The sequence below is a fragment of the Callospermophilus lateralis genome, chromosome 1 (assembly GCF_048772815.1).
Source record: "Callospermophilus lateralis isolate mCalLat2 chromosome 1, mCalLat2.hap1, whole genome shotgun sequence".
Taxonomy (NCBI): Eukaryota; Metazoa; Chordata; class Mammalia; order Rodentia; family Sciuridae; genus Callospermophilus; species Callospermophilus lateralis.
Window position 1 is genome coordinate 42,168,646 of NC_135305.1, and position 25,223 is coordinate 42,193,868.

General features: G+C 32.9%; 1 protein-coding gene across 1 annotated transcript in view; it reads right to left on the reverse strand.

Moving 5' to 3' along the window:
• Positions 1-25,223, reverse strand: part of Tfec (transcription factor EC) — a 67,763-nt gene that overhangs the window by 30,288 nt on the left and 12,252 nt on the right. The gene's annotated exons all lie outside the window — the stretch shown is intronic.

Here is a 25,223-nt window from a genome sequence, read left to right on the forward strand (position 1 = left end):
TCAGGTAAAAGAAACTATAAATTCATGTACCAAGTATCAAGCATGATACTCTGTGGATGGTAAAAATCTAGGTGAATTTTGCTACTTTTTGCCTCTAAAGTTTGTACACTAAGCCTAGTTTTATTTTGTACAATTATTATTTTTAATCTTTCTGTATTCTAACCTATAGTAACAATGAATTGGCAGAGTCATTCTTATGAATTGACATATAAACAGATTCAGGAAAAAAATCTAACCACTGTAATGCACTAATCATCAAACGCTATGTCTTTATGAAATCCCTTCTACAGAACATACCAGTAAAATTCTGGGCATCTTCAGTCTAGTTGTCATAATTAATGTACCATCAGCAGTAAAAGAACAATTTTAAGCATCTCAAGCTTTCCCTTTAAAAGCCTATGAATGCAGCATTGCTTGCCAGTTGCCTTTATATTTACTATGTAGTGATATGGCTTCTAATATATTTTCCTCAAGTGGCCTATATATAAACCTATTTAATATTTCCCTCATGTTAAACAATAGTAAAGATTGCTGTACAGTGCTTATTTTTTTCTTTTTATTTCAGTTATACAAACTACTCCTTAAATCCCTTAACATGCATTAGCCCAGATAAATAGCCTTTACAAAGTATTTTGCATTTAAATTAGCTGGTTTGGGGTACAATATTGTCATAGTTACTTTAGTTTAATTCTGTTATGCTGACATTTTTAGCATTATTTTAATTGTACTACCATAAAATAATTTTTTCAGTCATATAAAAAAGATTAAGATTGGTAATAAAGATTACACATATTACTAATTATATTGCTATGAGCTTTAAAGTTGTAAAATAACATTTCATTAAAATGCCAGTGGTAATTTTTTAAGGGTAGCTATTTAGATTATCCTACAGTTTTAAGTTAATCCATCTTAATCTGTATACTTTTACAAAATATACATTGTAGATAGCATTTTCAGTTTCATGAATCTGAATGATCTTTACATTATGTAACTGAATGCTCAAGAACATTGTATACTGACAAATGGGAAATATTTTTAATTTGTAAGAAAAGCATGTTTAATCAAAATTTACAGCATTCATTAGCTAATTCATTTTTTGCTCTTGAGCCATTGATTCTAAAAGCATTTGTTGGAATGCATACTCTCCTGTTCTATGAGGGAGTACAAGAAAAATTGTGAGATGATATCAGGGTTTGAGGAGTTTACAGTCTATTAGGCAGTGTTAGTATAAATTATAGAAACAACAAAAATACACAATATATACTATGCACTGTGTTAAGCAATTTACATGTATTATTTTATTTAATCTTTTTTATAAACTTAGGAGATAGGGTTTATTAGTATACCCACTGAGACCTAGAAAGGTTAAATGATGTGTCCATTATTATTATTCACCTGGTGGAGTGGAACTGCAATACATAACTTGCCTTCCTAAGCCCTACAATGACTGAAATAGTTGAAGTACAAAGGAAGTGTCCAGTAGTGTATGCAATGAGATGAAAATGACACAAAAATAGTGCTTTTCTAAAAAACATATTAGAAGAGAAAATGATAATAAGCCAGGTGTTGGAAAAAGAGATGGTACTGCCATGGTAGCAAAGGAACGGAAATCTCAAGATGAAATAAGACAAGGAGTTGGAAGATAATCACAAATCTTGCTCATGAAAAAGAACTCACACAGGTACTTCCCTTTTTAAAGCAAGACTACCATCTCCTGTTCAGACCATTCAGTACAGACATAGGATACAATACAAATGGGACCAAATATAATTCTAACTACTTTATTAACTACATATATAGAATTACAAAGGCCTAGCAGGCAAAAGTAAGGGCAGTCTGAGACCCTGTTTATGCAATATTTATTTATTTATTTATTTATTTATTTATTTATTTATTCTAGTGGATTAAACTCAGAGGTACTCAACCTCTGAGCCACATCTCCAGCCCTTTTTGTATTTTATTTAGAGGCAGGGTCTCACTGAGTTGCTTAGCCTCGCTTTTGCTGAGGCTGGCTTTGAATTCCTGAGCCACTGGGATTACAGGCATATGTCACTGCACCTGGCTTCTAGTCAGCATTTGAAAACTGAGCAGAAGATTCTAAAAGCTTCATGGAACAGGTAAGATTCAATGAAATGTGATTACACTACTCCCCAGAAATCTTTGACCTTCGCTATCACAGACTTATATAAGAACAATGGCACAACTCAGTGTGAAACACTAGTTAAACCATGTACATCCCATTTTAAAATACTTTTAAATTGCATGGGATCTAAAGATATAAAAAGATCTATTGCATTTCTTTTACTGACTATCCCCATATTTCATTGAATAAAGTAAATTAAGTTACAGATTGATAGCAATCATTTATTCACTTAATCAAGAAACCTCTTTTGAGTGTCAAAAACATTTGGGCACATACAGCACACTGAAAGAAGAGGGAGAAGCACCTGCTCTCACATGGCTAATGGTAAAGTCACAGTCGGGACAGGGATCAAGAAAATGCACTCTCCAAGGGCAAGAATTATATTTATTTTAATGAGTACTGTAGTGCCATGTTTTCTATACATAATCCAGAAAATGATACACAGCAGGAATTTAAAAATTGTGTTCTTGTATGTATGAAGTTCATAAGTGAAATACTGAGTAATTAGAATGTAGTGTGAAGGTACCATGGTGATCATAGAGAGCTTTGGGAATCCAAAGTTTTTGGAACCCAAAAATCATATTCAGAATATCAAAGTTCACCCAGAAGGCTAGTGCTGCTGCAGATTGAGGTTGTATTTGTCTCATGGGACTGCCAAATAGATTAAGACCATTGAAATAAAAGGTATATTACACAATGGAATATTATTCGGCATTAAAAGAGAATAAAAGTATGGCATTTGTGGTAAATGGATAAAGTTGAAGGAGATTATGCTAAGTGAAGTAAGCCAATTCCCCAAAACTAAAGGCTGAATGTTTTCTCTGATTAGTGGATGTTGATCTATGGATAGAAGGATGGGAAAAATGGAGGAACGATGGATTAGGCAAAGGGGAAGGTGAGGAGGGGTTATGAGGATAGAAAAGATGGTAGAATGAGATGCACATCATTACCCTGGGTACATGTATGATTGCACAAATGGTGCATCTCTATGCAGTGTACAACCTGAGAATTGAAACTTTGCACTCCATTTGTGTACGATGAATTAAAATGCATTCTACTGTCATGTACAACTAAGTAGAACAAACAAAAAATTTTAGAAAAAGAAAACTATAAACAAATCAAATATCCAGACAACAATTAGTCCCTTAATTTGCTGCAAACTAAAACTATCTGTAATGCTTCCACTTTCTTGACCCCTTACCATCACATTACTGAAAGTCTCTTAATAATAGTTTTCTTTTTTTTTTTCCTTTTTACCCAGCACATCCTATCTGCCTATTAAGAAAAATATTACAAGGCATACTAGAAGGCAAATAATACTGTTTGAAGACACAGAGAAAGCATCCAACCCAGACTCAGAGATAGCATGAAAATTGTAATTATTAGTCTGGGAATTTTAAAAACTATGGTTAGTATGCCACTGGTACTAATGGATAGAGTGAACCACATTCAAGAACACATGGGCAATGTACATAGAGCAATGGAAATTCCAATAAAGAATTAAAAAGAAATGCTAGAGATCAAAAATTGTAGCAGAAAAAAAAGAATGACTTTTATGGTTTATCAGTAGATGGAATACAATTAAATTTTAAAAAATCATAACCTGAGGATTCTAAACTAAAAATTGAAAATCAAAATTCAGGGGTTGGGGATTTAGCTCAGTGGTAGAGCACTTGTCTGACACATGCAAAGTCTTGAGTTTGGTCCTCAACAGAAAGGAAGGAAGGAAGGAAGGAAGGAAGGAAGGAAGGAAGGACAAAAGAAAGAAAGAAAAGAAAGAAAAAAGGAAGACTAAAATACAAAAAGAAATAAAATCTTCAAAAAATGAGAATATTGAAGAATTGTGGGACAATACAAAAGGCATAACTCACACATAGTGAAAATACCATAGGATTAAAATAAGAGAAATGAACAGAGATAAATCTGAAACAGTAATGACTGAGAATTTCTCCAAATTAATGTCAGAAACAAAAGTACAGACCCAGAAAATTCAGAGAATCCAAGGATAAACATAAGAGAAAATAAAAATTAAAGGAAAAAGAGGAAAGGAAGAAGCAAGTAAGTTATGACTGCATGTATTATATTCAAAGTACGAAAAAAATCAAAGACAAAGAGAAAAGTCCTGAAAAAAGTGAGGGGCAGGGAAGGGAAATGATTCACTTATAGAAAAGTAAAGATAAATTTTACATCTGACTACTCTTCAGAAACCTGCTATCAAAAAGAGTAGGGTAAAATATTTAACATGTTGAGACATACCAACCTAAAATTCTTTTTCTGTGAAATTTCCCTCCAAAAATGAAAAAAAAAAATAAGGATTTTCTCAAGCAAACAAAAATTGAAGGAATTTATTGCTAATAGACCTGCCTAACTAGAAGTGTTAACAGAAGTTATTTAGCAGGGATACAAATGATATAGGTCAAAAACTCAGTTGTACATAAAGAAAAGACCATCATAAAAGGATCAAGTGAAGAATAAATAAAATCTTTAGTTTTCTTATTTTAATTGATTTAACACACAACATTTTCAAAATAATTATAGCAGTAGTATATTATGTATTTTCATACATATGCCTATATCATATATATGTATATGCTTATGTATATAACAATATATATATGCATATGCTTATGTATTCTTATAAATAAGGGAACAAAAGCAATGATACAAGAATTAGGAGGAAAATACTAGTGTTATTTTGTTATTATAAAGTATTTGCATTACTCATGAATTGCTTTATTTGAAAGCACACTTTTATTATTTATAAATGTATATTGTAAACCCTAGGGCAACTACTGAAAAAAAGCTTTAAAAATAAATATAACTGATATGCTAAGAAGGAAGAGAAGATGGCATCATAATAAAATGCTCAATTAAAACTACAAGTATTACAAAAAGCATAGAAAACAAAAAAAATGTACAAAAATAAGGTTAACAAAAATGGTGATTAATATGTACATATTTATTCAACTATATCGATAACTACTGTGAAAATCAATGATCTAAATGTACTAATGAAAAGAGAATAAGAAATACAGTTTAAATATAAAGGCATATATGAATTAAAAACAAATGTATATAAAAGATACATTAACATTAACATAAAAATACAGGAATAGCTATAATAATTTCAGACAGAGAAGATCCTATGACAAGGAAATTTATCAGGAATAAACATTACACCAGAAAGTGGTACAGTTCTTAATGCATTAAGGATTAATGTAAGACACTTAACAACAAAAAGACAAGTTACTCAAGGTAAAAAAAGAGAAATGCCAGGAGAAAGAAATGAGTCTGTTATAGGTGGAGACTTCAACATGTCTATATCGGAAATGGATGGATGAAGCATGGAGAAAATCAGTAAAAAGATATTTGAATTCACGTCATCAAAAAACTGGATGTAATTGACACCTATAGACTACTTCTTCCAACAATAACAAAATGTACATTTCTTTCAAGTTCACACTAAACACCAAAATATATCACTCTCTGGGCCACAAAATGCATTAACAAATTTAAAAGAATAGAAACCATTAAATTTCTACTCTAAATTGATGGAATTACACTAGAACTCCCATAGCACTAATAGCTAGAAAATCCAACAATATTAGAGAAATGCATTTCTAAACTATACAAGTCAAAGAGGAAATGTTAAGACTTTTGAAACATTTTAAACTAAATAACAATAAAAAGACAGCTTCTCAAAATTTATGGCATACAGTGTAAATAATGCTTAGAAGGAAATTTATAATATTTGATGCAAATATTTAAAAAGAAGAAAACATTTAAATTCTACATTTTAAAAATCCAAGTTCCAACCACACCTACATGCTTGTTGTTCCAGCTACTCAGATGACTACAGAAGGAGGATCACTTGAACTCATTAGTTTGAGACTAACCTAGGCAACATAGAAAGACTCACCTAAAAAATAAATAAATAAATAATAAAGAAGAAAAATAGAAAAAATGAGAAAATAATAATATAAAGCAGATAGAAAAAAGCCTGTTTTTCAAAATATCAATAAAAATCAATAGTCTTAAATTGGGTGACCTAAGGAAAAGGAGAGAGGACACAAATTACAAATATCAAAAAAGGTAGCCAGGCATGAGTGGTACATATAGTGGTATAGTCCCAGCTACTTGGCTGAGGTGGGAGGATTGAAATCAGCTTGAGCAACACACACTTAAAAAAAGTAAATAAATAGAAGAAAGGAAGGATCAAAAGAAAATAAATGAAGGGACATTATTACAGAGTTTATAGGTACTAAAGGGATAATAAACTACTACAGTGAAAAACTATGCCCACTGGTTTGATAATCTACATAAAATGACCTATTCCTTGAAAGACGTAACATGACAACATTCAAAAAAGAGGAAACAATCTATTAGGCCTATATATTAAGCAAATTTAATTAATCACCAATACATTTCCCAAACAGAAATTTGTAAACCCAGATGAACTCACAGGTGAATTTTACCAAACTTTTAAGAAAAATACCATGCTTATTCTCTGTAATAATTTTTTTTGAAATTAGAAACAGAGGGAATACTTCATTCTATGAGACCAGCATTATCTTAATGTCAAAAATAGACAAAGATACTACAAGAGAAGAAACTCAGACCAATATATATCACAAATACAAATACAACAAACATCAGTGAAATACGTAAAAATAATTATATGTCATGACCATCTGGGATTTATCCAAGGTATGCAAGCTTGGTTTAACTTTTGAAACTGAATTAATATAATCAACATGCTAAAGAAGAAAAATCACACAATCATTTCAATAAAAGAAGAAAAAGCATTTATTGAAAATTGCATCATGGAGCAGGAAGCCGCGACAGCCGCCCAGCCAGACCGGAGCAGGAAGCCGCGACAGCCGCCCAGCCAGACCGGAGCAGGAAGGCGCCAGCCGCCAGCCAGACCGGAGCAGGAAGGCGCCAGCCGCTCAGCCAGACCGGAGGAGGAAGTCCGGTCCCGCCCAGAGCGCTAGTCTCCAGGAAGCCCATCAACCCTTAAAACCTATCAAAGTGGGTGTGGCTACCAGCACAGTTGCGGCTGATCCAGGTACCCGGTTTCCAACTCCCCCACCCTTAGCTGCGATAACTCAAAATATTTCCCACAAGCTTTTGGGGATTGTAGCTATCAACACAAAACAACAACTGTAGAGGCACCTGGTTTCTACCTCAGAGACTAGAGTAGGGAAGATACAGGTGGAAGCTCATTTCCCTTCACACTGGCTATACCCACCACCCTGAATACAGAGGCTCAAACTAGGAATAGACAACGCCACCTACTGGAAGCAAGGAAAACAGTGTTCTGAGAGACTTTTTTTTTTCCTCTCTTTCTCTTTTCTTCTCTCTCTTCCACAACTTCAGCATATGTGAAACCAAGAACTGAGCATGAACAACTGAATTACCAAAGTAATATAATATAGAGGAATTGCATATACCCCACCTCCCCCCATTTTTTTTCCTGTATTTCTATCTTACTTCCCTTTCCCTTCTCTTATTTCTCTTTTCTTCCTTGTTATTTCTTTTCTTTTCTTTTTTTTTTTTAATTCATATTCTCTCTATACCACTTTCAATCTCCTAACTTTTGCTATCTATACATAGGGTAACTATCTAAATAGGAGGTTGAGTCTATACATTCTTCCATAAATTACCAGTCGAGTGGTTAGAGTTCTCCAAAGGTGCTAAGTTAGTTTAACCTCATTCCCTCACTCCTTTCTCTTTAAGTATAACATCCTTCGTCTGAAATTAAGTTTTCTATATGCCACCAGATATGGTACGCCTTTTATGAAACTAAGGAATATATTCTTAAGTAATAATTAAATCCAACATCTATAGTCTTAGAATCTAACTATAAATGTATTAATAATGAAAACTTGTCCTTAGATAATGTACTGTTGATATTGGGATCTGTTAACATTGTCTTTCTCCGAAAAAGAGGGATATTGGAGCTATTCAAGAACAATACAAATATATAAGGGGAAAAACATTAACTCAACAGTTTCACAAAGCTAGAAAGAATCATGAGCAGTATGAAAAGACAAGGAAAGAAAGGACCACAAACAATACAGGTCAATTCAACATTAGATGAGGTAATATCTGCAGCTGATGGAATGTCAGACAAATAGTTCAGGATATACATGCTTCAGATGATCTGGAGTCTCAAGGAAGACATTATTCATCAAATTCAGACAATGAAAAATCACTTGGACAATGAATTACATAAACAAATCCAAGAAGCAAAAGATCAACTCTATAGGGAGATAGAGGATATAAAAAACAAACAAACAGAAATCCTGGAAATGCAGGAAACAATAAACCAAATTAAAAACTCAAATGAGAGTATTACCAGCAGAGTAGAACACTTGGAAGATAGAACCTCAGACAACGAAGACAAAGTTTTTCAACTTGAAAAGAACATAGACAGCTCAGCGAGAATGTTAAGAAATCATGAGCAGAATATCCAAGAATTATGGGATAACATCAAGAAACCAAACCTAAGAGTTATTGGGATACAAGAGGGTACAGAGGTCCAAACCAAGGGAATGAGTAATCTATTCAATGAAATAATACTAGAAAACTTCCCAGACTTAAAGAATGAAAAAGAAATCCAAATACTAGAAGCCTACAGGACACCGAATATACAAAATCATAAGAGATCCACACCAAGACATATAATAATGAAGATGCCCAACATACAGAATAAGGAGAGAATCTTAAAAGTCACAAGAGAGAGGAAGCAGATTACATTTAAGGGTAAACCAATCAGGATAACTGCTGATCTTTCAACACAGACTCTGAAAGCTAGAAGATCCTGGAACAACATATTTCAAACGCTGAAAGAAAAAGGGTTCCAACCAAGAATCATGTATCCAGCGAAATTAAGCTTCAGGATTGATGATGAAATAAAAATCTTCCACGATAAGCAAAAGTTAAAAGAATTTGCAGCTAGAAAACCAGCTCTTCAAAACATCCTTGGCAAAACATTACAGGAAGAGGAAATGAAAAATAACAATGAAAACCAACAACAGGAGGTAGTACAATAAAGGAAAAACTAAGCATAGAGGAAAAACTAATCATGTTAAGTATCATACATAACCAAATATGGCTGGAAATACAAACCATATCTCAATAGTAACCCTAAATGTTAATGGCTTAAATGCACCAATCAAAAGACATAGGCTAGTAGAATGGATTAAAAAAAAAGATCCAACAATATGCTGCCTACAGGAGACTCATCTGATAGGAAAAGACATACACAGACTGAAGGTGAAAGGTTGGGAAAAATCATATCACTCATACGGACCCCGGAAGTAAGCAGGGGTGTCCATACTTGTATCAAATAAAATAGACTTCAAGCCAAAGTTAATCAAAAGGGATAAACAAGGACAATACATACTGCTCAAGGGAACCATACACCAACAAGACTTGACGATCATTAATATATATGCCCCAAACAATGGTGCAGCTACGTTCATCAAACAAACTCTTCTCAAGTTCAAGAGTCTAATAGACCACAACACAATAATCATGGGAGATTTTAATACACCTCTCTCACCAATGGACAGATCTTCCAAACAAAAATTGAATAAAGAAACCATAGAGCTCAATAATACAATAAATAACTTAGACTTAATTGATATATACATAATATACCACCCAACATCAAGCGGATACACTTTCTTCTCAGCAGCACATGGATCCTTCTCAAAAATAGACCATATATTATGTCACAGGGCAAAGCTTAGCAATTACAAAGGAGTTGAGATACTACCATGCATTTTATCTGATCATAATGGAATGAAATTGGAAATCAATAATAAAATGAGAAAGGAAAAACCCTACATCACATGGAGATTAAACAATATGCTACTGAATGAACAAAGGGTTACAGAAGACATCAAAGAGGAAATTAAAAAATTCTTAGAGGTAAACGAAAACTCAGAAACAACATATCGAAATCTTTGGGACACTATGAAAGCAGTACTAAGAGGAAAATTCATTTCATGGAGTTCATTCCTTAAAAGAAGTAAAAGCCGACAAATAAATGACCTCATACTACACCTCAAAGCCTTAGAAAAAGAAGAACAAATCAGCAGCAAATACAGTAGAAGGCAAGAAATAATTAAAATTAGAGCAGAAATCAATGAAATCGAAACAAAAGAAACAATCGAAAAAATTGACAAAACTAAAAGTTGGTTCTTTGAAAAATTAAATAAGATTGATAGACCACTAGCCACACTAACAAAGAGAAGAAGAGAGAGAACCCAAATTACTAGCTTACGGGATGAAAAAGGCAACATCACAATAGACAATTCAGAAATACAGACGATAATTAGAAATTATTTTGAAACCCTATACTCTAATAAAATAGAAGATAGTGAAGGCATAGATAAATTCCTTGAGACATATGAACTACCCAGATTGAATCAGGAAGATATAAACAACCTAAACAGATCAATATCAAGGGAGGAAATAGAAGAAGCCATCAAAAGACTACCAACCAAGAAAAGCCCAGGACCGGATGGATATACAGCAGAGTTTTACAAAACATTTAAAGAGGAATTAATACCAATACTCCATAATCTATTTCAGGAGATAGAAAAAGAGGGAGAACTCCCAAATTCATTCTATGAGGCCAATATCACCCTGATTCCCAAACCAGAGAAGGACACCTCAAAGAAAGAAAACTACAGACCAATATCCCTAATGAATTTAGATGCAAAAATCCTCAATAAAATTCTGGCAAATCGTATACAAAAACATATAAAAAAGATTGTGCACCATGATCAAGTAGGATTCATCCCTGGGATGCAAGGCTGGTTCAATATACGGAAATCAATAAACGTTATTCACCACATCAATAGACTTAAAGATAAGAACCATATGATCATCTCGGTGGACGCAGAAAAAGCATTCGACAAAGTACAGCATCCCTTTATGTTCAAAACATTAGAAAAACTAGGGATAACAGGAACTTACCTCAAAATTATAAAAGCTATATATGCTAAGCCTCAGGCTAGCATCATTCTAAATGGAAAAAAACTGAAGGCATTCCCTCTAAAATCTGGAACAAGACAGGGATGCCCTCTCTCACCACTTCTATTCAATATAGTTCTCGAAACACTGGCCAGAGCAATTAGACAGACGAAAGAAATTAAAGGCATAAAAATAGGAAAAGAAGAACTTAAATTATCACTGTTTGCGGATGATATGATCCTATATCTAGAAGACACAAAAGGGTCTACAAAGAAACTACTAGAGCTAATAAATGAATTCAGCAAAGTGGCTGGATATAAAATCAACACGCATAAATCAAAGGCATTCCTGTATATCAGCGACAAATCTTCCGAACTGGAAATGAGGACATCTACCCCATTCACAATATCCTCAAAAAAAATAAAATACTTGGGAATCAACCTAACAAAAGAGGTGAAAGATTTATACAATGAAAACTACAGAACCCTAAAGGGAGAAATAGAAGAAGATCTCAGAAGATGGAAAAACATACCCTGTTCATGGATAGGCAGAACTAACATCATCAAAATGGCAATATTACCAAAAGTTCTCTATAGGTTCAATGCAATGCCAATCAAAATCCCAACGGCATTTCTTGTAGAAATAGATAAAGCAATCATGAAATTCATATGGAAAAATAAAAGACCCAGAATAGCAAAAGCAATTCTAAGCTGGAAGTGTGAATCAGGAGGTGTAGCGATACCAGATTTCAAACTGTACTACAAAGCAATAGTAACAAAAACAGCATGGTACTGGTACCAAAACAGGCGGGTGGACCAATGGTATAGAATAGAGGACACAGAAACCAATCCACAAAATTACAACTATCTTATATTCGATAAAGGGGCTAAAAGCATGCAATGGAGGAAGGATAGCATCTTCAACAAATGGTGCTGGGAAAACTGGAAATCCATATGCAATAAAATGAAACTGAATCCCCTCCTCTCGCCATGCACAAAAGTTAACTCAAAATGGATCAAGGACCTTGATATCAAATCAGAGACTATGCGTCTGATAGATGAAAAGGTTGGCTCCGATCTACATATTGTGGGGTCGGGCTCCAAATTCCTTAATAGGACACCCATAGCACAAGAGTTAAAAACAAGAATCAACAAATGGGACTTACTTAAACTAAAAAGTTTTTTCTCAGCAAGAGAAACAATAAGAGAGGTAAATAGGGAGCCTACATCATGGGAACAAATTTTTACTCCTCACACTTCAGATAGAGCCCTAATATCCAGAGTATACAAAGAACTCAAAAAATTAAACAATAAGAAAACAAATAACCCAATCAACAAATGGGCCAAAGACCTGAACAGACACTTCTCAGAGGAGGACATACAATCAATCAACAAGTACATGAAAAAATGCTCACCATCTCTAGCAGTCAGAGAAATGCAAATCAAAACCACCCTAAGATACCATCTCACTCCAGTAAGATTGGCAGCCATTATGAAGTCGAACAATAACAAGTGCTGGCGAGGATGTGGGGAAAAGGGTACTCTTGTACATTGCTGGTGGGACTGCAAAATGGTGAGGCCAATATGGAAAGCAGTATGGAGATTCCTGGGAAAGCTGGGAATGGAACCACCATTTGACCCAGCTATTGCCCTTCTCGGACTATTCCCTGAAGACCTCAAAAGAGCGTACTACAGGGATACTGCCACATCGATGTTCATAGCAGCACAATTCACAATAGCTAGACTGTGGAACCAACCCCGATGCCCCTCAATAGATGAATGGATAAAAAAAATGTGGCATTTATACACAATGGAGTACTACACAGCACTAAGAAATGACAAAATCATGGAATTTGCAGGGAAATGGATGGCACTAGAGCAGATTATGCTAAGTGAAGCTAGCCAATCCCTAAAAAACAAATGCCAAATGTCTTCTTTGATATAATGAGAGCAACCAAGAACAGAGCAGGGAGGAAGAGCAGGAGGAAAAGATTAACATTAAGCAGAGTCATGAAGTGGAAGGGAAAGGGAGAGAAAAGGGAAATTGCTTGGAAATGAAAGGAGACCCTCATTGTTATGCAAAATTACATATAAGAGTTTGTGAGGGGAATGGGAAAAAAATAAGAAGAGAAATGAATTACAGTAGATGGGGTAGAGAGAGAAGATGGGAGGGGAGGGGAGGGGGGATAGTAGAGGATAGGAAAGGTAGCAGAATACAACAGTTACTATTATGGTATTATGTAAAAATGTGGATGTGTAACTGATGTGATTCTGAAATCTTTGTAATGTTTTGAATAAAAAAAAAAAAAAAAAGAAAATTGCATCATACTCATTGGTGAAAAGCTAGAAGCTTTCAACTAAAATCAGGAACAAGGCAAGAATGTTCTCTATCACCATTTCTTTTCAACACTGTACTTAAAGTAATAACTAAAGCAGTAATACAAGAAAAGAAAATAAAACACTATAGATGGAAAGGAGGAAACAGAACTCTCTTTATTCGCAGATAATATGATCATTGATGTGAAAATCCAAAAGAATTAACAAGAAAAGAGAAAACTCTTGGATCTAATTAGTAAGTATAGAATGGTTGTAGAATATGAGGTTAATATTCAAAATTCAATTGCTTTCCTATATATCAGCAATGAACACATGAAGTTTGAAATTAAAAATACAAAGTCATTTATACTAGCACCCCAAGAAGTGAAATACTAAGGTATAAATCTAACGAAATATATACAAGATGAGGAAAACTATAAAACTTTGATGAAAGAAATCAAAGAATAGCTGGATAAATATTCTTTAATAAGTAGGAAGACTCATCTTTGTCAAGATGTCAGTTCTTCCCAATTTTATCAGTGGATTCAATATTAATCTGATTAAAATCTCAGCAAAGTTATTTTGTAAATATAAACACATTGATTCTAAAGTTTATACAGAAATGTAAAAGACTCTAAACAACAACATGGTATTAAAGTAGATTGAAGTTAAAAGGATGACACTACCTAACATTAAAACTTACTATGAAACTACAGTGATCATGACAATGTGGTACTAGCAATAGAGACAAATTGGTGAAGGAATAGAATAGAGACTCTGTAATAGACACACACAAATGTAGTAAACTGTCTTTGAAAAAGGAGCAAAGTCAGTACAATGGAGCAAACATGTTGTGGAACAAGAGGACATTCACATACAAAAATAAGTTAATCTAGGCACATACTGTTATGTTTGGGTTTAAGTGTCCTCTAAAGTCTTGGTGTTGAAGACATTATTCCTAGGGCAATAGTATTCAGAGATGGGATTCGGGGAAGATGATTGGATCATGAGAGCTTTGATCCCATGAATGGATTTATCCATTTACAAATGCATAGCTTAATGGGTCTTAAGAAACAGATTTTATTATAAAAGTGAGCTCTCTCTTTGTTTCTGGCCACCACAGATGAACAGATGTCCTTTGTCATACACTTCTGCAATAAAGTACTTTCTCACCACAGGCCCAAAAGCAATTGAGCTAAGTGACCATAGATTGAAACCTGTGAAACTGTGAGCCAATATAAAGCTGTCATTCTATAAGTTGATTTCTCTTGGGTCTTTTGTCACAGCAATGGAAAGTTAACTACATATCCTAACCACATCATAAAAATTAACTTATGAATCACAAATCTACATGTAAAAATAAAAAGTATAAAATTCCTTTATTTAGGATAACATAGTAGAAAACATAAATGACCTTTGGTATGGTGTAAACTTTTTAAAAAACAATGAAAAGTTTGTTAAACTAGATTTCATTAAAATTAAAATTTTCTGCTTAACAAAAGGTTCTGTCAAAAAGAATGAAAAGAGGGCTGGGTTCAGAGGGTTGTGGCTCAGAGGTAGAACACTTGCCTAGCATGCGTGAGGCACTGGGTTTGATCCTCAGCACCACATAAAAATAAAATAAAGGTATTATATCTACCTATAACTAAAATAAATAAATAAATAAACATTTTTTAAAAGAATGAAACAACAAGACACAGACTAGAAGAAAATATGTGATAAAGAACTATGATTCAAAATGTTTCAAGAATTCTCAAAACTCAACAATAAAAATGTCAACAACCACATAAAAATGAACCAAAGACCTTATCAGACATTGCAACAAAGAAGATTCATAATTGAAAAATAAGCATGTGAAAAAAAAATGTTCTACATCATATGTCATCATGTAAATGCAAATTAAAACAACAATAATATACCATAGCACACCTATTAGAATGGCCAAATCTGGACTACTGATATCATCAAATGCTGGCAAGAATATGGAGCAAGAGGAATTCTCATTCATTGCTTGTCAAAATGCAAAATTGGTACAGGTATTTTGGAAGATAGTTTTGCAATTTTTAATATAACTAACCATACTTTTACTATACAATCCACCAATTGCAACCTTGTTATCTATACAAATGAACTGAAAACATGTCCGCTCAAAATCCCACAAATGGATATTTATATATCAGCTTTATTCAAAATCTTGGAAGCAATCATGATATTCTTCTTAGCATGTGGATAAATCAGCTATAAAACATTCAAACAATGGAACTGGATTATGCACCACAAGAATTGAGCTGTGAAGCCACAAAAAGATGTGGAAGAAACTGAAGTTCATGTTTTTAAATGAAAGATGCCAATCTTTAAAAGTGCTTCCTAAGGTGTGAACTATATAACTCTCTGGGAAAGGCAAAACTATAAAGACCAGTGTTTGCCATAGGTTAAAATGTGGAAAGGATTGGATTTTCAAAGCAATTAAATTTATGTGTATTATACTATAATGGTGGATAACGTAATTATATATTTTTCAAACCAATGGAATGTACAGTACCAAAAGCACACCCTTAACTATTGACTTCAGGTGAGGGCAAAGCATCAGTGCAGGTTCACCACTTCTAACCAATGTACCACTCAGTTGGGGATATAAACAGTGCGGAAGGTTGTGCAAGTACAGGGTAGGAAATATATGGGAAATCTCAGTACCTGTGACAATCTTGCTGTGAACTTCTCTAAAAAATGAAGTCTTTGGTAAAAAATTTAACAGAGGGTTAGATATATTAAAAGAACCGGGGACAATGAGGTTAATGAATAAATAAAAGTATTTAAGAAAGAATAGAATCACATAAATTCATTGCAAGAACAATGAACTAAAAAGAGTTGATCAAGAAGGAAAAAAAGCCATCTCTGAATTACAGGAAACACAATATTTAGAAAAATATAATCACAAATATAAAATGTATGTATCTATAAGTTTCATCTGTTTCCTTTTTCTATTTGTTTCTAGATGAGAATAAGTGCAGGAATTCTGTCCACTAAGAGAATTACTGGAAATTCATGAAAAAATAGCACAGGACATAGAAGAAATCAGGTATCATTCTCTGATAATAGCAGTTGAAACAACAGTGACATATGATTTTAGAAGATTCTCTCTCTCTCTCTCTCTCTCTCTCGATTATATATATATATATATATATATATCCAGAGTTTGGATTAGTCTTGAGAGGGTTCAAGTTTATAAATAACCAAAGATTTAGTTATAAATTAATTAAGATCAACTAAATATCATTAACTGATCTGCTTGCGCTTGGATTTAACATTGCCTAGTAGGTGGAAGAGATGTGAAGTACAGGTCAGCCAAGCTGTGCTATTGGAAGATTCTCTTCCCCGTGTGAAAATATGCTTATTTTCACATAGTAGTTTTTTAATTACTCTTCTAGTTGAATGCATTCATTCCTCCAATTTACTTTGCAATGTTCTTTAACTTAGTCTTCTGACAGTTCTTATATGGATTTTAGATCCTACCAAATGGATATCAAACTGCATTCTACAAGGAAGTTTAAGAAACAAATGGGCAGTTAGGTCAGAAAACTTTGAAAAGCTCCACAAACCCCATGAGTTTTATTCTATTACACTATCTACTGGTATTATAACTCCTTAAATATGGCTAGATATTATATAATATTATTTTAAATATAATTCATATTTAGGTAGGTTTACATTTATCTTAGTTTCTTTAAAAATATTACCTCTTTATAGAGAAAGAATAAGATAATGGTCAAAGTTTCTTTCAGGATTCACTCAGCAAACATTTAATGACAGTTTGCTTTTTGGTAAATTCAGTCCCAAGGGAGTCATTCATCTCCAGAAGCCACGCTGTAACTCATGTGTTATGTTCACCTGGAGACCACTTATCTAAACAGGGCAAAGAACTGTGAGGAGATGAATCAGTTTCTGCATATTGGCCTTAGAAATACAAAACTAAAAAGTGATGACAAATACCACACAAGCAATTATCTCAATAAAAATACATTTTATCAGCATTATTTTGACAAGCCAATTCAATTTGTCAAATTAGTGAACATCTAACTATTAAGGTGGGAACAAGAATAAAAATATCTTTAGCCAGAAATAGATTCATTTTAAATATATTACCTGGTAATAATAATTAAAAATTCATAGACCACTACCAAATACATACACATGCATGTATGCACACACATTAAAAAAATGAAGACACACAGTTCTGTTCACTACAATATGACAGCCCTTATTTAATTTTGTTCATTTTATAATAAGATTGATTTAATAAATGAAGTAAAAAGTTTGGACTTCACAAGTGAATAATAGGTAACTATTAATTATGTTCCTGGTATCAGAGGTATATAAGGGGAAATCTATTTTGGGGGGTTTATGAATGTACTACCTCCTAGGTACCATCTCATAAAAGCCACATGACATTTGTTAATGTTCTGCAGTAAAGATTAATAACTCATTTCTTCAAATCTTACTTTCCTCACAGCAGTCTGTGGATATGATATACCCATAAATCTCATTTTGACTAAACCTAAAATTATACAGTCGAGCTTGTCTGATTGAGATATAACTACTGAACTAAAGTAGGACTCAGTTCATCAAAAGTTTTACTTAGTTTTCTGAATAACTGTCAGCATATTTCAGTTGAGTATTATATAATCCAAAGCTATTTAATGGATAATAATATAAAATGTGATTGTAACATATTCCTTCAGTCTCAATCATTTGAATTTGGATAATTTCACTGGTGTGTCATTGAGAAGAGATCCACACTTAAAAAACTTTAAAAAAGATGTGAATAATATTAAGCAGAGTTTTACTAATTTAATAGTGTTCTAGCAGCAAAATTCTTGCACTCAACAAGTGCTTGTATTTAGACTCTAAAGTCTAACTTCTCTTATTACTCCGTCTAACTCCATTTATGTGTATGCTTATTTGTCTAGTTTGTACTGGCTCCTTGATAAAGTTATCATTTCCTACCATTAAAAAAAAAGAACAAATGTCAGAAATAACTGTCTGTCTTAGTATGATCCATTTTTAAGAGTATGTATACTTGAATTTTTTTGAGCTGTAAACATGAATCAAGAATTACATCAGAGACTTACTACTCTCTGGGGACTTCAAAACAATACAAAAATCATGCACTCACTATGTCAACTGGTCATATCAATAACCAAAACAAGTTAATATGAAACATGCAGAAAACTTAAGCTATGAGACTTTAAAATATATTTGATATCGTGTTTTCAGATTTAGCATTTAATGATTCTGTAAATAGTTTTGAATGCCTACTACACATCAGGTTTTATACTACTGTAATGGGTTCTGGGAATATAATGATAACAAATCAGACATAACACATTCTTTCAAGAGTTCACAGTCTATTAGGAGAGATCAATATTTAAACAGATAATTATAATACAATGTGACAAGTCCTATGAAAGTAAAAGGTGTCATAAAATCAAGCATAGAGACCTAGATAAAATGTGAACAAGTCATTTGAGTGAAAGACAGTTTCTGCTGCTAATTGCACTGACTTGTTCATTTAGTAATGCAAGAATGCCTAGTAAAATAGGAATTTTGGTGAGTAATAGTGATCCACAAAGTCAAATATGGTCCCTAACCTCATGTAGCTTATAGCAGGTCAAAGACACATATTTTAATCCAACAGTCACACAAATGACTATATGTTTTCAAGTGTTATAAGTGATGGGAAGAAGAAATACATATGACTGTGAGTATGTAGGAAAAGGATATTATCGAGGCAAAGGCAAACGACTTCTGAGAGGAAGGACTGAGGGCTGGATCTGAATCTAGTGACAAGTAGGAAGTAACTAGAGGAAGAATACAGGAAAAAGCATTCCAAAAAAAGGAGCATCATGTGCAAGACATGGGGTGGGGGTAAATGAGGTGAGAAAAATGCACTGAGAAGACATAATGGGGATAGAACAGACAGATTATGGCAGGGTCAGAGGCTGCAGAGGCCAGTAGCACCAGCTCATGCAATTCTTTAGATTCCAAAATGTATTTTATTTTCTTTATCACATATTTCAAGTATCTTAGAAACTCATAAATGCATTTTAAAAAACCTAAATGTTCTAAAATAGATCTAAACCAATAAATGGGAACATTTATGATAAAAATTCATACCTTAATATGTTTGCTATCTCTCATATCATTCTGTTAACAAATGCACTATATTTATCATTTTTATTTCATCCTAATGGATGGATTTGGGATGACACCAATATAGCATCAAATCCCCAGGGGATGGTATAATAAAAGTTTAGTCAGATGAATTCTCAAAGGGTAAATGAGGAATTAGAGAAAGAAGAAGGTGTTGTTTAAACCCTGGTGGTCAGGTAGACACAAGTAAAAGATTAAAAAGATGTTGAGAAATGAATTAAGAAATTATACCAGGGTTCTTAGCTTATGTGACTGGATGTATAGTGATGTTCTTCATTGAGAAGATGGGGGTTGGGTATGACAGGCAATTGTAAATTCGGTTCTGAATTTATTACATTTTTGAGGACTTAAAGGTGTCAAGAAAGAATATGAATTAAGTAGTAGTTCTATGTGTCTGAAACTCAGAAGTAAGTTCTAGGATTAATTATGTCCAGGATAGAATTTATGTCCTACATAAACTTAGATGACAATAGATGAGATGATCACAGAAGGATGAAGATGAGAGGCCTAGAACTGAACATGGTAGACTCCCAACTTCTAAATGCACATATGAAACTCTTTTTTGATAATAAACCCTTTTTCCTCAGTTCCACTGGTGTGTGTGTGTGTGTGTGTGTGTGTGTGAGAGTGTGTGTGTGCGTGTGTGTGTGCACATGCATGCATATTTTTAAAAAAATGCTTATTTGAAATTTTTGTGGGTTACATTGTCAGCTAAGGCTTTCTTAATTAGATAACTATATCAGTTTGTTCCATTCCCAAAATTCTGGCGCTCATCTCTTTGACATAATAAGTACCTTATTTTCTTAGTACAACTGTCTTAGAACATTCATATTAACAGTCCTCAAGCTTGCAATTCCAAAATGCAAAAAAAATTTAAAATTAAAGGGACTATACAACTGTAATGCACCAATAAAAATATATGGAAAAAATCAGAGGGTTTTTTTCTTTTAGATTACACAATCTCATTAATTAACAAAATCATACCTGAAATGAAATGAGGCTGCTAATATGTTCTTCCTTATCACACTTAGAGAAAATATTAATATGATTTACTGCAGATGTGTGAATGTGTTTAATTATAGAATGCCATCTTCAGCCCCTAGAGGGTGTCAAATTATAAATAATATATGGACTATATTATTACCTTTGTAGATCTGAAACATTAAGAATTCTGAAACACATTAAGCCATAGGCTTTTGAATAATATATTTGTATCTTTTTTTGTTGTTGATTGAGTGAACAACATGTGAAAAACTGTGTTACATGTTTTATATATATTAACTTATTTAATTTCATTATATCATAAAATTTCACAATATCAATATAACAAAAATTTCACAATAAGTTTCATGATTAAAACTTAAATGAGTGTGAACTTGGTGGGCTGAGGCAGGAGGCTTGCCTGAGCTCAGAAGTCCAAGGCCAACCTGGACAACCTGAGACCCTGTCTCTTAAAATATATAAATAAAGATTGGAAATGTCAGTGCAATATTTAATTTCCCATTATTTCTAGAAATTATAATGTATCAGATAGTAAAATACAAATTGAGCATATGCTGTCTTGAAAAAAAACAAGATAAGGAAATAATATCCTTTTCAACCAAATAAACCAACTCAATGAATAAAAAAATCTATTCTTCATTTAATAGGAATGCATTGCCCAATATAACAACAGTTTATTTGGAGGCATTAAACATGTTTGTCTTTAGGATTTACAAAGCTAAACTACAATAATTTATATGATTGTTAGTAATTTAAGTTCCCCTAAAATTCAATAGTTTACCATAGTGTAGAAATATGCAGGTTTGTTTACTTAAATTATATTAAGTAATGTGTCTTCATTTTAAAAAAAAACAGTTTATCTTATTGCATTAGAGGTTAAATATTAATATTTATTTTAAAAGACTTAATATTTGTTAAGAAGACAAAATACAATTTGCTTCAGAAATCAACAACTGTGTTTAGATGAGGCTTCATACTTGACAGTCACTTTCAAGTTAAAACAAAGCTCTACTGTAATGGTTAAATGTACTATTTTTCATCCTTGGTACAGTGACCTTTTGATATCATTTTCATTATGAAGTTGTGAATGCTCTTTCAAAGATGCAGAGAAGAAAGGAGAAACAAGAATGACTTCTTTAAAAGGTCATATTTCACATATCTTTGAAACTCATCAATGCATTTTAAAAAACCTACATGTTCTAAAATAGATCTAAACCAATAAATGGGAACATCTATGATAAAAATCCATACCTTAATATGTTTGCTATCTTTCATATCATTCTGTTAACAAATGCACTATATTTATCATTTTTGTTTCATCCTAATGGCTGGATTTGGGATGACATCAATATAGCATCAAACTATTCAGACCTTATAAAAGAAATTCATAGGCTACTTAATGTAATTGAGTTTATGATAAAGAAATTTGCACAGTTTGGCAAGAACAAGGATCATAAAAGTTTACTCTTGAAAAAAATCCTAAACAATTAAAATGTTTTTATACTGTCTTTAGTATAAAAAGATATAAAGAGCTGGAAAACTCTTTATACCCTTTATCCATTTACTTTATGGGTTGATATATTATCATCAATTAATGAAGTCATTTCTATCATAATAAAATGTCATCATTAGAACTGCAGTATTCTAGTCTAACCATTTTCTAAAGAATATGATTGGGGCATTTTAGGTAGTTAAATATTAAAATAATCTAATTGAAAATGAGACTTTTAGATTATTCATTTTGATTGACAAACTGCAAAAAATGGCTTTGTTTCATAAGTACATTTCTATCACCCAAACTTTGTAGATATTGCTAGCATTTCTGAGAAATGATAAAATGGATCTTGTCTTTTTTCACTTAACTAGTAAATATGGCAGGTTTTGCTTTCCATGCTTTATAGGCACCTGTTATGAGAAATCTACATTAATCAAGTTTCTCAAGTATTATGCTTCTCTGTGGGAAAGATCTTCAGTTATACTGTTGTCATAGTTTCATCTTTCCCTCATAACTAAAGAACAATGTTCCTTTAGAATCAAAGAAACATACTTCTGCATAAAATTTTTATGGTTATAAAATGCACATAGTCATGAAACATTAATTGATTAAGAATAATAACAGGACCCATGCACTAGTCAAAGCACCAGAATGTAAAATAATAGTAATAGTCATCCTAAATTGAATCAAATATCCTAGTGATTTAAGTAAGGACACCCCCTACCCACTTTCATGAAGAAACTGAAGCTCAAGTCGGTTATATTTGCTATATCAGCACAGGGGAAAAGTAAACTCAGTTTCCCATCTTTTGATTCTAAGTAGTTTATTCTTTCAAACTGAAAGCTCTTTGTTATGAGTGCACAACAATAATCAAATTTAACTCTGTGCTCTACCATTAAGGTGAAAAAGTGTGTCCTATAGAGATATACAAATATGAGACAAGCTACCCGACTCTCTGATGAAAACTAGTTGCAGTTTATTTCTCATTATTAGTAGAATTTGCTTTGATTCTCTCACTATTCTGGTTTTTTTTTCACTGAATGTTTAATTGTCTATTTTGTTACCATTTCATGCTGTAAAATCTGGGTTCTCCATACAGTGCAGGACAATGTTATAACCAAAATCTACCACCAGGAAATATTAACTCTAGAGAAGTGTTTTCTTTCTTTAAGGTACTTTGTTCCACTTTAGTCTCAAGATTTATGTAATAAAAGCACACTGAAGTCCCAGCCCTCTTCCCCAAGAGAAATTTTGTTTCCTTATACCATCTTTGCTGTTATCTTAATGTTTCACTTCCCCAAAATCTCTTAACTCCTTTTCACAAGAGGGAAAGTGTGGGCGGGGAGGAAGGGAGCAGGAGGGTAAAAAATAATTTTATTTTCAGTTTGGCTTATTCTAACCAAATAATATAAATATTCCATATAGTACCTATTAACTTCTTTCTCTGAGAAATAAATGTAAGAAAGGAACAAATGCATATAAGAAGTTGGCAAGAATTAAAGTGATAGAAAAGTTCTCTATAAGATCTTGCTTTGGAAAAAAATTTTTTAAAAATCAAATGCTGTGTAATAATGTAGTTTGGATTATGTGAAAAGTACTTTAGTATTATTTCAGGGAGGATGACTCAGGATCCTTTTTCCATACAGATTTGAGCAGACATACCAACTTAATAAAAGAAAAGAAAAAAAAAGATTTCTCATAAAAACTAAAAGGAGACAACAAAAATACATTAAAAATGCAATTGTCTTAGTCTCTTAAAATTCTTTCCAATTATTTGCAGTGACTCTGTTGAAAGTATACTAATCCCTCCTCCACCAAAGATGTCTTCAGTTTAATTCCCAGAACCTCTAGATATGTAGCTTTTCATTATACAAGGTACTTTGTAGGTACCAGTAAATTAAGGATAATGAGATGGAGAGATGATGCTGGTGTATGTAGTGCAATCTCAAGGGCTCTTAATAGGAAGGCAGGACTGAATCTGACAGGAAATGTGACTATGGAAGCAAATGTCGGGGGGGGGGGTGCAGTACAGAGCCCAAAAATGTGGGCTTCCTCCAGCAACTGGAAAAGAGAGAAAACAGATCCTCCCCTGGACTCTCCAGATAGGAACTAAGCCTTGACAACACAGAGTAAAGCCCAGTACAACTCATTTTGCAATTCTGTCCTCTAGAACTGAATGCTAATACATTTCTGTCCTGGTTTAAAATCACTAAATGTTTGGTAAATTTGCCATAGCAACAAGAGGAAAGAAATGAATCTATAGTTTTTTAATTCTGAGTTTTATTTTCTCCTTCTTGTAACATTATAAATGTTGCTGATGACTTCTAAGAAACAGCCTGCCTGGAAATGTTGGTAATATGAACTTCCCATTTCACAGCTGAAGTGACTTGAGGAAAATTCAAACAAAGATCAGTTCCTCAAATAAAATGTTTTAACTAACTTCTAGATGTCACTAAGATGCCCAGTAGGAGAAGTTATTGAGGCAAAATATCCCTTCTCCCTCTGTCTCTCTCTTTCCCTGTCTCCTCCTCTCTTTTGTAAGTTTTATCTCCACAAAGTATAGATGAAAATAGAAATTAGTAGAAGATAGCTCATAACAATATGCAAGTCCTAATTGTTCTCAAAGTCCTGTTAACCCACAGATATTAGTGGGATACTAACATGATCAATCAGAATCTCAGAAATATCCCTCACACAATCATATGGAGACTGAGTTATTGAAAGACCATCCTAGGTACAAAGATATATATTATACATAGGTATATACTATGTAAATACTATATGTACTATATAATACTATATATTATATATAATTATATAGAGAGATATAGATATATAATATATACTACTATACAGTATCTTATATATAATGTAGACAATATGTATTACATATATGTAGTATTTTGGTAATATTCTGGGAGAGTATAATCGATGATTTAAGCTAAGGCAATAGTATATATCTGGAATTGTAAAAAAAATAGACCAAATATTATTCATAATACAGAGGAATTGAAGAAAAAGTACATGCTGGACTTTTGATTGATTTATGCAGGTGGCAAAGGGGAAG